The 15,202-nt window shown below is 28.9% G+C and overlaps 1 protein-coding gene and 1 long non-coding RNA gene across 10 annotated transcripts in view; one reads left to right on the top strand and one right to left on the bottom strand.

The window, feature by feature from the left end:
* The window catches only part of CARPA (Carbonic anhydrase-related protein A), a 231,849-nt gene that overhangs the window by 124,546 nt on the left and 92,101 nt on the right, over positions 1-15,202 (bottom strand). The window lies entirely within an intron of this gene.
* LOC149031076 (uncharacterized) overlaps positions 1-15,202 on the top strand; it is a 112,956-nt gene that overhangs the window by 62,487 nt on the left and 35,267 nt on the right. Inside the window, exon 4 of one of the 2 annotated variants that reach the window (XR_016178050.1) lies at positions 6,955-7,575. The exons of the other annotated variant lie outside the window; for it this stretch is intronic. This is a non-coding gene — a long non-coding RNA (uncharacterized LOC149031076). Of the gene's footprint in view, positions 1-6,954; positions 7,576-15,202 lie in introns of those variants that run through there. 2 annotated transcript variants of the gene reach the window in all.

Below are 15,202 nucleotides of genomic sequence, written 5' to 3'. Positions count from 1 at the left end.
TCTGTCTATATATATATATAATTTGGATTTATAAATTTTAACGAAATAATATTGTAATATCACCTATCCAATTCTATTTCGAATACATTTATTAAGAAAGTTAAAAATATATGCAGTTAATTCTTTTTGTTTTTTTTTTCAGGTAGAATTTGTTCAGGTAGAAAAGATAAGCTACCCAAATAATATATTATCGTTGTATATTCAAATAAATATCAGCAATATGTTATTTTATACTGCATCGACGAAACGTCCAGAGTCAGTTCTTCATATCATACATTTTTCCCCTCCCATATCTTTTTCTAATTAAACATTTAAGAGCTTGTTATTTGTATAACATACTTTACTTATTTTTATATAATATAAAATGTTTTGTGGTAAAATTTTTAGTATAGAAAATACTGGACCAACCTGATATATACACATAGACATACACGTACAAAAATAAAGAAATATAGTAAATATATATATATATACATATATGTTGTTGTATAGAGTATATGGGAAAAGTTGCAAGAAACAGTTGGAGAATTTAGGTAGTATATGCGGTTGTACTTCATCAATTTTTTATTACGATCGAGGCTGGATGCTAGGAATACTACTCGTGCACTCTCTCTATTTTCCATCTAAATCTTCGGAACAGCTTTCGTTAATAAATTGCGACTGCAGATGGCGGATCCTATCGATAAATTATATCATCTTCTTGTAAGGTCTTCCCTCACCCCATCTCTCTCTTCTTCTCTACTCACTTTTTGCTCGAGAATTATTTTAATGATGTTAAGTGATTTTTCTTTCTTACTTCACCTTTAAGTAATAAAGTAAAAAACGAGAATGGATATATACTCAACGACGTTTCCCCTTTTGTATAATACTAATCATCGCAGATGTTACTTATATAATACCGTACATACTTCTAATTTATTATCTACATTAGCATAAATAGTAAATATTATATAAGATGATCCAAAAGTCACTTTACAAGAAATAATTGAACACGTTTCAAAAAGAACCCATCACTTTGGAGACTAAAATGGTGGACATATGAAAGGCATAACCTATAAAACTAAAAATCATTTCCAAAAAGTATATTTATTTTTTTGAAGAAGTGTTATTTTATTTTTAATTAATCTCAGGTTACTTTTGAAGTATCCTATATTTACGTAATTTTTCTTATGTTTTCTTACGCATTTCATTTTTTATTTAATAATCAATGAATTTTCGAAAAATTTTGTTACAAATATTAATCACTTGAGAGAAAATAAATTGGGTCGGGATCTTATTCCAAAGTCAATAAGATAACAGTATCTATCCAAGATACTCAAATAAAAAATCAAAACATTAATATAAAAAAATAAATAAAATCATATCGTTCGAAGTGCACAACAACAACGAGAAAACTATTTTCATTATATTCATCAAGAAGCAGTAAAAATTGACAAACGAATAAACAAAATCATTTCAATATACTTGAAATTTATATATAAAAATGCAAAGCAAATAAAATGAAATAAATAAAAAATCTTAGACTACGCCAAATGTTTAGGAACAAAAACAAGAAAGGAGGATGGAAAAAAAAAATCATTTTCATTATCGTGAAATTTTTATCAAGAACCAGCAGGAGTAGCAGCAAAAGAAGAAGAAAAAGAAGAAGAATCAAAGATGAAAAAGAAGGATGTGGGTGACCGAAGGGTGGAGGAGGAGAGGAAGAAGAAGACTAGATTGTGCACACGGATGCGCAGAAAAGAAATGAGAGAAGAAGAGGAGAGAGAAGATGTGATGGAAAGGAGACGGGAAGAGAGAGAGGACCAGAGGAAGAGGAAGAGGTTTAGGAGGGGGAGGAGGAACTTCGCTCAAAGCGTTATCGAACGATATCGAGTTCGAAGTTCGAGGTTAAAGACGGCAGGAGCAAAGATATCTACTCTTAATGCGATAGCTTGATCCCGGAGCACAATATTGAAAACTTAAATCGGATAAGTGTTTCGGAACGGAAACTTGGAATCGCTGAGAAAACTCGTAAAGAAGTAAAGGCAGGTAGTAGGTACGGCTTCTTAGAAGGACGGGGAGATAGAATAGATAGTTTCGTGATCGGCCAAAAGTGGAGAAAAAAAAAGTAAAGTAGATGCAAGAAAGAACAGGGGTACTCAAACGTTTTTTTTTTCTATTTTTTTTTTTTTGGTTTGCTCGCGGTCCGTAAACCATCTGTTTCTTTTAGATCAAAAAAGCCGCAATATTGGTACCGTAAATGGTGCTGAAAAACCCACCACCCATACACCACGAAGGTTAAACAAGACAATTTGATACACTCGCGTTGGATCATTTTATGCAGGGTGTTCATTGAAAGATTGCATAATTTTAAATAAAAATAACTTTGGTTAACAATAAAACTCGTTTTATTAATACATTTTAAGTAGCCACTCTGTATATGAATAATGTTTATTCGAACATAGTTATCATATTAGTGTGATCTTTGATATTGACGCCAATTAGTACTCAATTTTTATTAAATTAAATTGGTATGAACGATCGATCCTCTAGGTGGGAGTGTGGGGGTTAATTTTGGTTGCTAAAAAAGGAATAAAAAAGTAAATTGATGACTGTGCGTTTCGTGATACAAGTTAAGTATCCTTGTGCAAGAGAGTGAAAAAAGAGAGAAATAATAATTGTAGTAGTATCAGTAGTTTTATGATGCGAGTAGTTGAAGCAAAATAATAAATAAAATAACACGAAGGAAAGCGCATCTCGATTGAATTAAGAAAATAAAAAGTAAAAAAAATAAGAGAGGAAGAGAGAGAAAAATTGATCGAAAATCGTATCAGACGCATTAATTCATATCGAATACGTGCCATCGAGGAAAAGAAGAATGACAAAAAAGAAAGAACGTACGTGAAACTCCACGCTTGATAAAAATAAAACTGGTAATATCATGTGGAAAATAATCAATTGATTTATACATATATGTATGTATATATGTTATCGAAATTGAAGAATGTCAAGATTCACATAGTAGCTTGTTGACACATACCAAATATAATACAACAAAATTGTTCAATATTATATTAAAAATAACTTATTATTTATTAGAAATTATTCATTTTTTTGAAGGAGTACTATACAACTATATGATAAAAATATTTTATTAAAAATATATATATTTTTATTTGTAATTCACTACCCACGTGACTTACGACCAATAAGGGTTAATATTTCGGATATATACATTAAACAACCATTCTTCTTAAATTGTTCATCACAAGATTGACCTAATTTTTTATTTTGCATTTTCTCTCCTCGGTTTTCTTATCTACACTTATCTTTTCATAAACAAACGGGTTTTTATCGAAATAACTATTGATCAATGTGTCTACTCATTCATACACACTTCACACACACACAATACTAATACTAGAACTTTCCATAATCTCGTCCAACTGTTGATCAAATGTTCACATCACATATATATATATATATATATATATATATATATATATATATATATATATATATATTATATAAAGAGAAAAAGAGAGAGGGAAGAAAGCCTTGATCGCACCCTCGGGACCATGGAATGAGTATTGCGAGAAAAAACATTCTTTTTATGGTTCCTATACGAACCATCATCCTTAGATAATGACCCTCGATTTATATTTAGAGGATCTTTTACGATCCTCAAATCAATGTGATATCGACGTTTCGTTGGGTTAATCGAATAATCTTGAGAAAAAGAACCGTTAATAAATAATATGAAGTTTTTTCTCTTTTTTTATATGGTGTCAAATAGAATTTCGAATAAAAATCCTGATATTTATGAAATTATTATTTTTGTTTACAATAAATAATTTTTAACTTTATTAGAGAGAGAGAGGGAGAGAGAGAGAGAGAGAGAAAGAGTATTTAATATCGGTAATCAGTGTTCTAATAATTTTAATATAAAATTTATATCAATATTTTAATTAATTATTTTTTTTATGATATTATGAATAAATGATTAATACATTAATAAATAATAATATAAGCTATCATCAAATTGACGCAATTTCGACGCAACTTTGTCAAACGAAAAAACCCACCCAATTTGCTTGTGAAGAAAAATTTATTTACTTATTAAAGTATTTCAATTTCAAAGAAAAATTACAAACATTATAACGGTACGATATAAAATCATGTACGGAAGGAAAGGAGAGTAGTGGGAGGGGAGTGGAGTGGCAATTTCATTCCTATTCCGTAGCTTTTTATTATTTATTTTGTACGTATTTGTTTTTTCTTTTTTTGTTTTTAATATGTAAAGCTCCAAGTCCAGGATCCTTCCCCTACGACCCATTCACCCAACCACCAACCAACCACCCCTATCACCCATACCCCTCAAAAAAAAAGTAACAGAAACGTTTTACAAACGTATTTCGTGAAATTTTAAACATTTCGTCGCGCAGAAATATCGATTCCCAGCGAATATACGGTGCAATGGCGTGGCGTGGTAATGCACATATTTCGAATACGCCGACCCCTGTGTGGCGATCCTGTTTTTTAAATATCGCGCATTTCATTAACGAGAAAGCAACGTTGGCTCTGGGTGGTGAATCGGTACCACCACCGCATGGGATAAAACTAGGCGTGCTAGAGCCCGAAACAGATATCTTCTCGTTACTACTATCCCTCCACCCCCTTACCTACCAACCAACCAACCAATCAACAAACCCCATTCCCAATTTGTTGTCGACAGAAATTCATGCGTCGATCCTACAAAAAATATCGAATGCGCATTAATTTTCATCCATACTCCCAAACTACCCCCTCCTCACAGCTCACTCCCCCACTCCTCCACCTTCCCGTGGGATTTGTAGTGTCATTTCGACGAGAATACTCGCACGGTTTATTTTTTATTTTTTTTTGGAGTCTGTGCGTGCGCGTGTAATTCATTTTCTTCTTCCTGTTACCTTCTTCTCTTCTCTTCTCTTCTCTTATTTTTTCCTTTTTTTGTTTTCAGATTCTTTTTCATCCTCCATTCGTCGTCCCATTAAACATCACGAGTACATGAGTTTGAGCTTTTTTTTTGTTGTTTTATTTTTCAACACTTGCTAGAAGCTCTTCCTGACGGTTGAAGTTTAGTTATTCTTTTTCTTCTTCTTCTTTTTTTTTTTTTTTAATATTCTTTTTGTCGTTCATTTCAATCCGAACACCAATATCGGAGATGCGTTAATTTTCATCCATTGAAATTTCTCTCTCGTCAATTACCTTATACAATTTATTTTCTTCTTTTGTATACTTTTTCTTCTTTTTCTTTTTAGATTTTTTTTTATCTCTTTCTCCGTTTTGTCATTTCGAACGAGTTAATAATTTTCTTTTTTATTCTTAGTTTCATTTGTTTAACATTTTATTTTAAAGTAACGCATTTCCAGTGATTTAATTTCCTTCCTTTTTATTTAATATTCCTTATCGTATATTTTAACCTGAAAAAAATATATGATTTCGTTCCTATATTCATTTTCTTTCGATTTTGTTATTATATTTTTATATATCTTTCGTTTATTATTATTATTATTATTATTATTATTATTATTATTATTATTATTATTATTATTATTATTACTATCATTATTATTATTATTATACGTTTATTATCTTCAATTTTGATCAGTCAATACTTTGGAGAACAATGTTTTTTTAATACCCATTTCAAGTTTTATTATCCTTATCGTTCATTTTGATTTAATTTTTCTATTCTTGCAATATAAAATCTCTCGAGTACGATAAAAAAAAAATCGATCGATAATTTTTGCTAACAAATAACAAAAAACTTCTTTCGTTTCGCTGAAACAACACACGACGTCTCGATCGTACTGTAAACTTCGTTTTTCTTGAAATAAAAAAAGACGACCACCTCCTCCTCCTCCTCTTCCACCCACTCTTTTCCCACACACACACACATATATATATATATATATACATGACGAGCATACAAGAAGACAGACAGACGGATAGAAGAAAACAATAAAATAAAAAAGAGAGAGGAAGCGTCCGACGGCCAAATCCGATTATACCAACCTATAGGAAAATAAAATCGTTCGGACGGCTTTTCGCAGGATCGAATCGAAGCATCCAAACCACCCTCAATCCTCTCCCTCCTCCTACTTCTCCTCCTTCTCCTCCTTCTCCTTTTCCCTTATTCAATCCTCCTTCTTCTTTTTTTTACCACGGTTTGGTATTAATCGCAAATTTTTTTTCTATCGGAGATGCATTTCGTTCCTCAGGCGAGAGAAAATGAAAAAAAAAAAGAAAAAATAAAAGAACATTTTTCTATTCGACCAATGAATAGATCTTGAGATAAATCATTATATTTTTTCATCGAATCATATGTTTTTTTTCTGAATTTTCATCAATCAATGTAGTTCGTGTAAAAAAAAAATACATATATAAACCCTGGGATTACAGTTTGGACCGAATTCGGTATCTTTTTCACTAATAAATACTTGCAAGAACCACTTTTTTAATATTTGCTTAATACATAGTAATATTTTTTATAAATTTGTTTGACTTGAAATTAATCCACTAACATAATATAGAAATAGATTTTAAAAAATCACAATTTTTTAAATATTATTATGTACTTTAAAATTACTACCACTTTTATCAAATTTATTAGCATGATATTAATATATAATTTAATATATAATATTTATAATTTAATAAATTTAATATTTAATATTCATAATTTAATAAATTTAATATTAATAATAATTATAATTTATATAATATTATATTTCGAATATTTTTTAGATATGATTTATCATTAATATATAATAATAATTGTAATAAATAAATAATTACTTGTTAATATTCTTTCATTCTTTACTCGCTGGTTAGATATTATATTAATCGCGATATTTTATTGGAGATGCATTTCGTTGCTTGTGCGATAGAAAAGAATAGAAAAAATAACCTTTCTTCCTGACCGATAAATAGATTCGAGCCCTTCATGGCAGTCAGCCAACCAACCAACCAACCAACGAACCAGCCAGCCAGCCAGCTAACCTGCAAGCCAACCAGCAAGCACAGTCAGCCAGCCAGGTTTGCGCGTTACGTTTACAAAAGTATTTCGTTCGAATCCTTTTCCTAAGAAAAGCAAGCAAAGAGGAAAAAGAGAGAAAGAAAGAGAGAAAAGGATCAACAAAGTGAGGGAACGAGAAAGAAAAAAAGAAGAAAATCACTCTATTTAATCATCCGCCTTATTCTTTGACTTTTGATAGGAATGACTTCTGTGACTTTTTTTCAAAAAGTAAAAAACCGTTATAAAAGGCGGGAGATTCGATGGAATATGGCGTCGTATTCAAAAGAAACCAACCACATGTTCTCATCTATTTTTTCTTTTTCTTTTCTTTTATTATTTTTTTCTTTTTGTTAGCTAAAAGAAATTTAAAATTTTTTTATGTTATTTAAATTACGTTATTTATTAAATTTACATATCATTTATAATTTTTGATCAGTAATTTAAATTAATTTTCATCATTTCTATTAATCTAATGTTATATATTATGCTTTTATTTTTATTGATATTCAAAAGAAATGTAACATTTTCGTATATTAATCGTATTAATAATTGTGCAATTATTTTGTTTAATTTTTGATCAATATTTAAAATGCATTATCGATATTTATTTGTTATAATATTTATTTATAATGTATTAGAATATGTATTTGAAATATTATAATATAATCTATGTTAATATAAACCTTATGCAATCTCAATTGCAATCCATATTTTCTATACATAAAACATAAATTATTTCACCGGTAAAAGAAAAATATTTATTCATGTATACTGACCAAATAAATAGAAGTATAATATATTATTCCTTAAAACGATGACATCATTATAACGATAGTTTAGGTTATAACAGGTCTCGAATTTCAATGTAAAATCATCAGCAATATTTTTCTTTCTCACTTTTTATTATCGAACAAGAAAGAGAGAGAGAGAGAGAGAGAGAGAGAATAAATACTGTATAATATTATATGCTATGTTACAAGAAACTTTTTATTCGATTATATCTCGAAAAATCGATCCCGACACCGTTTGTAAGAAAAATAGAGAATAAAAGCAATAGAAAGGTAGCAAACATCTTCAATCTAATATTCGATTTTGAAAATCGTCTGAACAACTTATTATATGTGTACTTTTATTTATGATGCAGGTTGAAATCAAATTGAATGTATCAAACTGTAAAACTTTACCAGAGAGATTGCAATTATCAATTTTTATTATTTTGTTATTTATTTATTTCTCTTTTTTCATTTATTATTCTTATCTTCTTTTTAATATATTTTTTTTTAATTAATTAATGTTACATGTCACACGAAAGTAGTCAGAAAATAATTTCAAATATTCCATGTATTTCAACCCCAAATTGGGGAGGATTACTTTCCTTTCCTAACATAAAAATTAAAAATAAATGTGTCGTTTAATTTTTAATAAACATTCAAAAAGATTCGTTCTACCAAGTACTATAAAAGTCTTATATTTTGTTTAAAACTATCTAACAGATATATACGTAATAATTTATTTTAAATAAGAAAATTTAAATCTATGGTATGTATCTGTTGATAAAAGTCCTACGCAAACACATACATATATAATTCTCGTGACACTTTATGTTGACTAAGTTATTCCAATTTTATTAAACACTCAAGTCAAAGATTCTTTCTCTACTACAAACAAAAGAAAATACTTTTTAAAACTATCAAACAGATTTATACATTATATTTAATTTCAGATATAATCAAATATAAATCGATTTATTTGCAAATAATAATAACAAACAATAATCCATAGTTAAGTTGCATTTTAAATTGGTCATACTCTTAAGCACATCAGCCACGTGTCATTATATAATTATAAAAACTGATTAATATTAATTTTTACAAGCTTCCTTTCTAAAACAAAAATCATAGGTAAACATATCATCAATAGTTTACAATTAATAAAGAAAAACAAAATAATAATACTAAACAAAAATAATGCATAAAAGTTAGTAACAATTTAAATGGGCCACTCTCTTACATTCACACATATTTATATATATATCTATGAGTATACAGGTATCTGTGTATATGTAACACTTAGAGAGAGAGACGGTCGTGTATCGTGCAACCTTTTCCTTTCCCCTCGGCAAATTGTTACTCTTGTTATGCGAGAATCGATAGAATCGCTATTCTGCCTCGGTAGCTATTATCCTGCTTTCTCCCGATCCTTTTTCCCCCAAGAGAAAACCCACCCCCACCTCCCCTTTCCTCATCCCTTTTCCTATACCCTTTTTACTCCACCCTTAGTAAACTCCTATACTCCTTTTTCCTATTCTCTCTTTCTTTCCCTATTTCTATCACGCTCATGCACGTACTCATACAAACTCAAAAAGAAGTAGGGGTAGTAGGTGGGGGTGAAGGTAGTGGTGGTGCACGCTCGTGCTCGTCTAACACCAACCAACTACGGCTACCTTAAGACCAGAGGAATAATTTTCTACAAGGTTTTCAATAATTCATGCCACGTGCTATGGCCCTCGCACTGCTATGGGTCGTCGGATTACAAGAAAACGAAAAAGAACGAATGAAAGAGGGAAAGAAAGAGAAAGACATAGCGCGAAAAATCAGTCTTACGAAATTTCCAGCATGGATAATTTAATTCCCTTACGAAACGACTACCCTTTCTTCTTTTTCTTTTCTTCTTCTTCTTCTTCTTCTATACTTTCTTTCTCTTTCTTCCTTCCTTCCCTCCTTTCAATCACTCTCTCTCTCACTCTCTCTCTCTCTCTCTCTCTATCTCTCTCTTTTTGTCTCTATCTTTTTCTTTCTTTTTTTATTTCGTATTATCTCCACCTGAAATCGTTTCAATAACTTTTTTTCTTCCTTTTTTTATTTTTTTTTTTGCGTGAGATAACACATCGAATTATATATTATGCACGAGTTGTTTAAATAAATCGGAGATTTCAATTTATTTTCGAATGAAGAATCGGTGTGTGAAAATTTATTTATAATATTTTTGTCTTCTTATTTATAATATGTGTTTATTCTGTTTAATTTAGAATTTTTTTTTTTGAAAATTGTATCATTCAACGTGTTGTTCTTTTATTCATCGATAATTGAAATAATAATATTACGACTTTATGTAATTTAAAGTATACACAATTCAATAAATATAAAGTTTTTAATTTCGAAAAGCTCGTACTCGTAAAAAAAGGGGAAATAGTTTTTTTTGAGTTTGTAGGACTTTATAAAAAAGTAATATATAATTTTGTAAAAGAAATGACCTTGAATAAAGTAACCAACTTTATTATTTTCATTAAAAACATTTTTTTACCATTTAAATTCGTTCTACACCCTTAGTCGTATATTTTATTTTAAATAATAATTTGATTATTAATAAACTAAGGATAGGATAGTCGAATGATCGATTAATAAATGGAACCGATTAATTACGATTTCGAATGTTTAAAGTTCGTTTTGCAAATATTGAAATTGACTGAATGTATATCGACGATACTAAATCCAAAAATTTCATCTTCTTGCAGTTTGACGACAAATTTATAGAATTTGCAAAAATATTTATGAAAATTTTACATGTATAATGCACATTATTATATTAAGTATCGACTTGTGTAATACGTCACCTATAAGGTGTGTAACCATCAAAAAATTAGCAGTTTACAGAACTTTAATAACCTAGTCGTTGAACGATTATACGAACTGATACGTTCTTATCCATCTTTATAATTATTTTTTTTTTTTTTTTACTTATAAATATACACGTATTAGTAATATTTATCTCTTGAAATTAATCTACAAGCTCTTGAGTCAACCCTTAACGAGCTCTTTTAGAAAAAAAAAATACGTAACCACGAGTTTTCATTAATACCTAATCTTTAAAAAAAAAAACCAAATATAGTTCTAAACATTCATGCATATTCACATATTCAGGACATAATTTATTATACACATGAATCAACCTGTAAATTATTATTATAGATTATCTATCTTTTTTTATTTTATATTATTTTCTTTCTCTTTTACCAAATTTTGCGAATCATTTTAATATATAACTTCATTGACGTACAATAATAATTATTATTACATTGAATTAATCTTCAAACTTGAGCAACCTTTAACAAACTGATTCGAAACGAAATAAAAAAAAAAGGGAACATACATATGTAATAGTTTTCATTAATATCTAATCTTTTTTAAAAATAATATACTCATTTCTAAACATTCGTGTATATACATTCAAGGACAATTTATGAAACCCACATATCAACCTATAATTAACATTTCTTTTTAACTTATTTAAATTTTCAAATGATAATTTTAATTTATAACTTCATTGATGTATGTATATAAACATTACATGTAATCTCATGTAATTTTTTATGCAACATGTGTTGGCTTTATTATCAAGATCACGTAACAACGTTCAACATTAATAAAAATATTCTAGAACAGAGAAAGATAAAGATAGAAATAGAAAGAGATTGCTATAGGGTGGGTTGGGAGGGGGAAAGGGGAGGAGTAGAGAAGGGAAGCATAAGCGGAAGTTTTGTCTAATGAAATTACATAATTACCGAGCTACACTAAACTTTCTTCTGGAATGTTTTCTCAGGAGATGAAACGAAGTTCGGTGCTGGTTAATCAAATCGACTCACTTCGAACGAAACGTAGAAGATAACTCGACCAGAGTAGTACGATCTTTCTCTCTCTCTCTCTCTCTCTTTCTCTTTCTTTTTCTATCGTATATTAGCCGCGAAAATTAATCGATTTCAGATAGAGATATAACGTATAGAAACGTTTCTAAACTCTACTGATCTTTGTGCCCTTATATATCAGATCCGATGAAATATAAATTCTCTTACCGAGATATTATCGATATGTATAAAAGAGAGAAAGAGAGAGAGAGAAACAGAAATTAACAAAAAAATATTGATAATCGATAATCACGTTATTTCATTATACATTGCTAAAGATTATTATTAATTAATGTCTTACAAAATCGAAACACTTAAAGAACTGTCATTTGAATTTTTTTTAATTTTATATTACTCTATTGTAATATTATTTTTATACGTGTAACAATGACAGTGAATTGAATTAAAATGAGACGAGAGAGAGAAAGAAAAAAGTAGATTTATTTTATATACATTTGTTAATTAATTAACTAATTAAATAAAAATAGTGTCTGTATTGTTATAGTTACAACGAATACAACAGTGAGGTTTCAATTAACATGGAATAGAAGAAAATTATTATTTATTAAATATATAAAGTACTGCAAGTATGCAAATACATTGAACAACATTTAGAATACCATTACATAAGAAAACAAAAAACAAAGATTCGAATAATCGTTCGAACGAAATTCTATTATACTTGCACAAAGTGTACGTATATATATATATATATATATATATATATATTTAATTATTAATTATTAATAATTAATAAATTATTAATATTATTATTAATATACACATTTATTAATTATTTATATATACGTATATTGCATTATTTCAAATAATAACAGTAATATTTAAAGTACGAACATCCTGTTTAAAATAAATAAAAAAAAAAATTAAATAAATCGAGAATGTCCGATTATATAGTTTTAAAGGTGGTTTTCCTTACTGGCATAAATTGCGGCGTGACTAAAGTCACTTAGCTCGGTTAAAGGGTTAACAACGTTCACCGAAACGTTGCCTCGAGGCTACGTTTTGGCTTTTCGTGTGCGTATCGAACCAGCTGCGAGAATGAAAACTAGAAGACTCTTGTGCGAAGTTCTGTGGTATCTTTGTTGTAAGCGTATATTTACAGGTATGCGTGTGCATGAAAAAGAGAAAGAGAGAGAGAGGGTAAAGAAGGGGTAAGTGGGGGATGATGGGGAGGAGAAATCGCAGCCCGCGGGCCGCCAAGTTTTGTTAGTTTCGTGCTCGCACTCGCTCGTTTCTCTCCGCTTTACTTGCTTGCTTGCTTGCTTACTTACTTACGAAAGCTTCATCTTTATGCATTCAAAACTCAACCATCTCCAACCCCCCACTCCCTCCGGTGAACGCAGGTCAACCATATTATTGTTTTACTTTACTCCTGGTAGGTAATATCGACCTATGAAAATAACCCTTTTTTCTTTGTTTCTTTCTACCACAAAACAACGCATTTTTCTTTATCTTCGTTTTACATATTTTTGTTCCTTTATTTTTTTATTTTTTTTTTTTTTTTTTTTCATTTTTGGTGTAATCTCCTTTCCTTTTTCTTATCGAGTATTTACATAATTTTTGTTGTATTTCTTTACGACCGTGTAACCGGATATATATTCTATTATTTTTATTTTTTTATTACTTTCAACTCTTTATTTTTATATTTTTCTATTTAATATTCCAAAAAAATAATTTTAAAAAGTTTGAAATATTCAATATTATTATTAATCAAAATCATTTCTTAAAAAAACTCATGTGACAAATTTTAAAATAGAAATATTGTAAATTTGGAATATAAAAATATGTTCCATCTTGATTTTTACAGAATAGTAAGATAAAAAAAAATAAAATAAAAATCATGCGATAAACGTACACAATCCATTTTTATTTCGGAGTTAATAAAGTTCTCTCGTTTCGAAAAACAAAATCTGACGTTTTTTCGTTGAATATATATATGTATATATTGTTTCTTTTCTATTTTCTTTTTTTTTTGTGTAACCATAGAAAAAGTTTCTTGCGAATTTTTTTTTATTTATTCTCAAGTTTCTAGGGAGTTGGTTTCACAATACCATGACCGTGACTATAAATTCTCTCAACGAATACGTAACTTCTTGCAAAAGCTTCGTCGACATTCCATTCGAGACGAATCTCGATGGAATTGTAAAAACTCGAACATGTCTCGCGAGAATGAGTGAATGTATGAGTAAGAGAGAGAGAGAGAGAGAGAAAGAGAAAGGACCTACGTATCTCAAATAATTAAAAATTAATTTATCTTACAGTGTTAGTCTTGTATTGTCATAGATATACGCATATATTTTCAGTTGTGCATAATTGTGACAGCATAATTTTTTAATTATTGTTCCACGTAAATATTTTTACAAAATTGATTCGATTATTTATTTTAAAATATTTTTTTTATTCTAACTCGTTATTCATAAATAATATTAATAAATAACAACTAAAAAAAATCATTAATTTATTTTATTATCAGTCCAGTATGATAACTATGTATACGTGTTTAATTACTCGAATTAGAAAACAAAAAAATGAACGTGTAAATTAGACCACATAAAATTATCGATCGTTGTTAAAATGAAAAAAAAAAAAAAAGAAATTGTTCTTGTCAAGATGAAAATCGATTATACTTAAATGAGCGCACGTAGGTTAGTTGTGCAAGGGTGTATAAAAATCATGTTCGATCTAATCATAATTTAATAGCAACTCGTTCGTAGGAATACAATATAAAAGAAAATAATAACAGCTCATATTTTATAAAGTATCAGTAATTTATTTTACAAAAATTCATCCCTTAAATTTCATTAACAAAACGAAGTATCAATGTGTAAAATAAATAATCAATATTGTAATTAATACATTGGATATAATAATAAATAAATAATCGAAATTGTGTGATAATAAAATAACATAAGTTGTCGATAAATTTTGACAACCATAATAAATAAACAAAATGCGTTTGGATATTGACACTTAATTAAATATATTTAAAAAAAAAAACATTTTCTTCGTACGTTGTGATTATTTATTATACGCTATACATTTAATTGATAACTAAAAAATATTGACCAAACGAATATAAGTTATTGAATAATTTCCATTAAGCGTTTGATACATTTCACTTTTACCCCCTCCCCATTCCCCACTCTCTCACTCTTGAAAATTAACAAAAAAGCAACATCAAAAAAAGAAGAAAAACATAGTAAAAGAGAATACATACTGTCAGATCGAATAACTCTGCGTGAAATCAATTAGATAAAACTGTAAGCTTTAACCAATGATGGTCGAGTTCGTTAGATTCTCGTTGACTATCGAAATTGAATCGCGTTTCTCCCCAGTTAGTGGGAGTAACGAAAACGAGGTGCAACGGAAGAGTGGTGTGAGTGGAGGGGGCTTGGTTGGTTGGTTGGTTGGCAAAGGGTCAAAAGTGTTTTCACCGTGGGAAAAGGCGGTTGCACGTGTAA

This window comes from Polistes dominula, unplaced genomic scaffold, assembly GCF_049000335.1.
Source record: "Polistes dominula isolate Pdom_NZ unplaced genomic scaffold, Pdom_raw_medaka contig_12, whole genome shotgun sequence".
Lineage (NCBI taxonomy): Eukaryota > Metazoa > Arthropoda > Insecta > Hymenoptera > Vespidae > Polistes > Polistes dominula.
The sequence above is the reverse complement of the archived record's forward strand: the minus strand, read 5'-3'. Positions and strand labels throughout refer to the sequence as shown.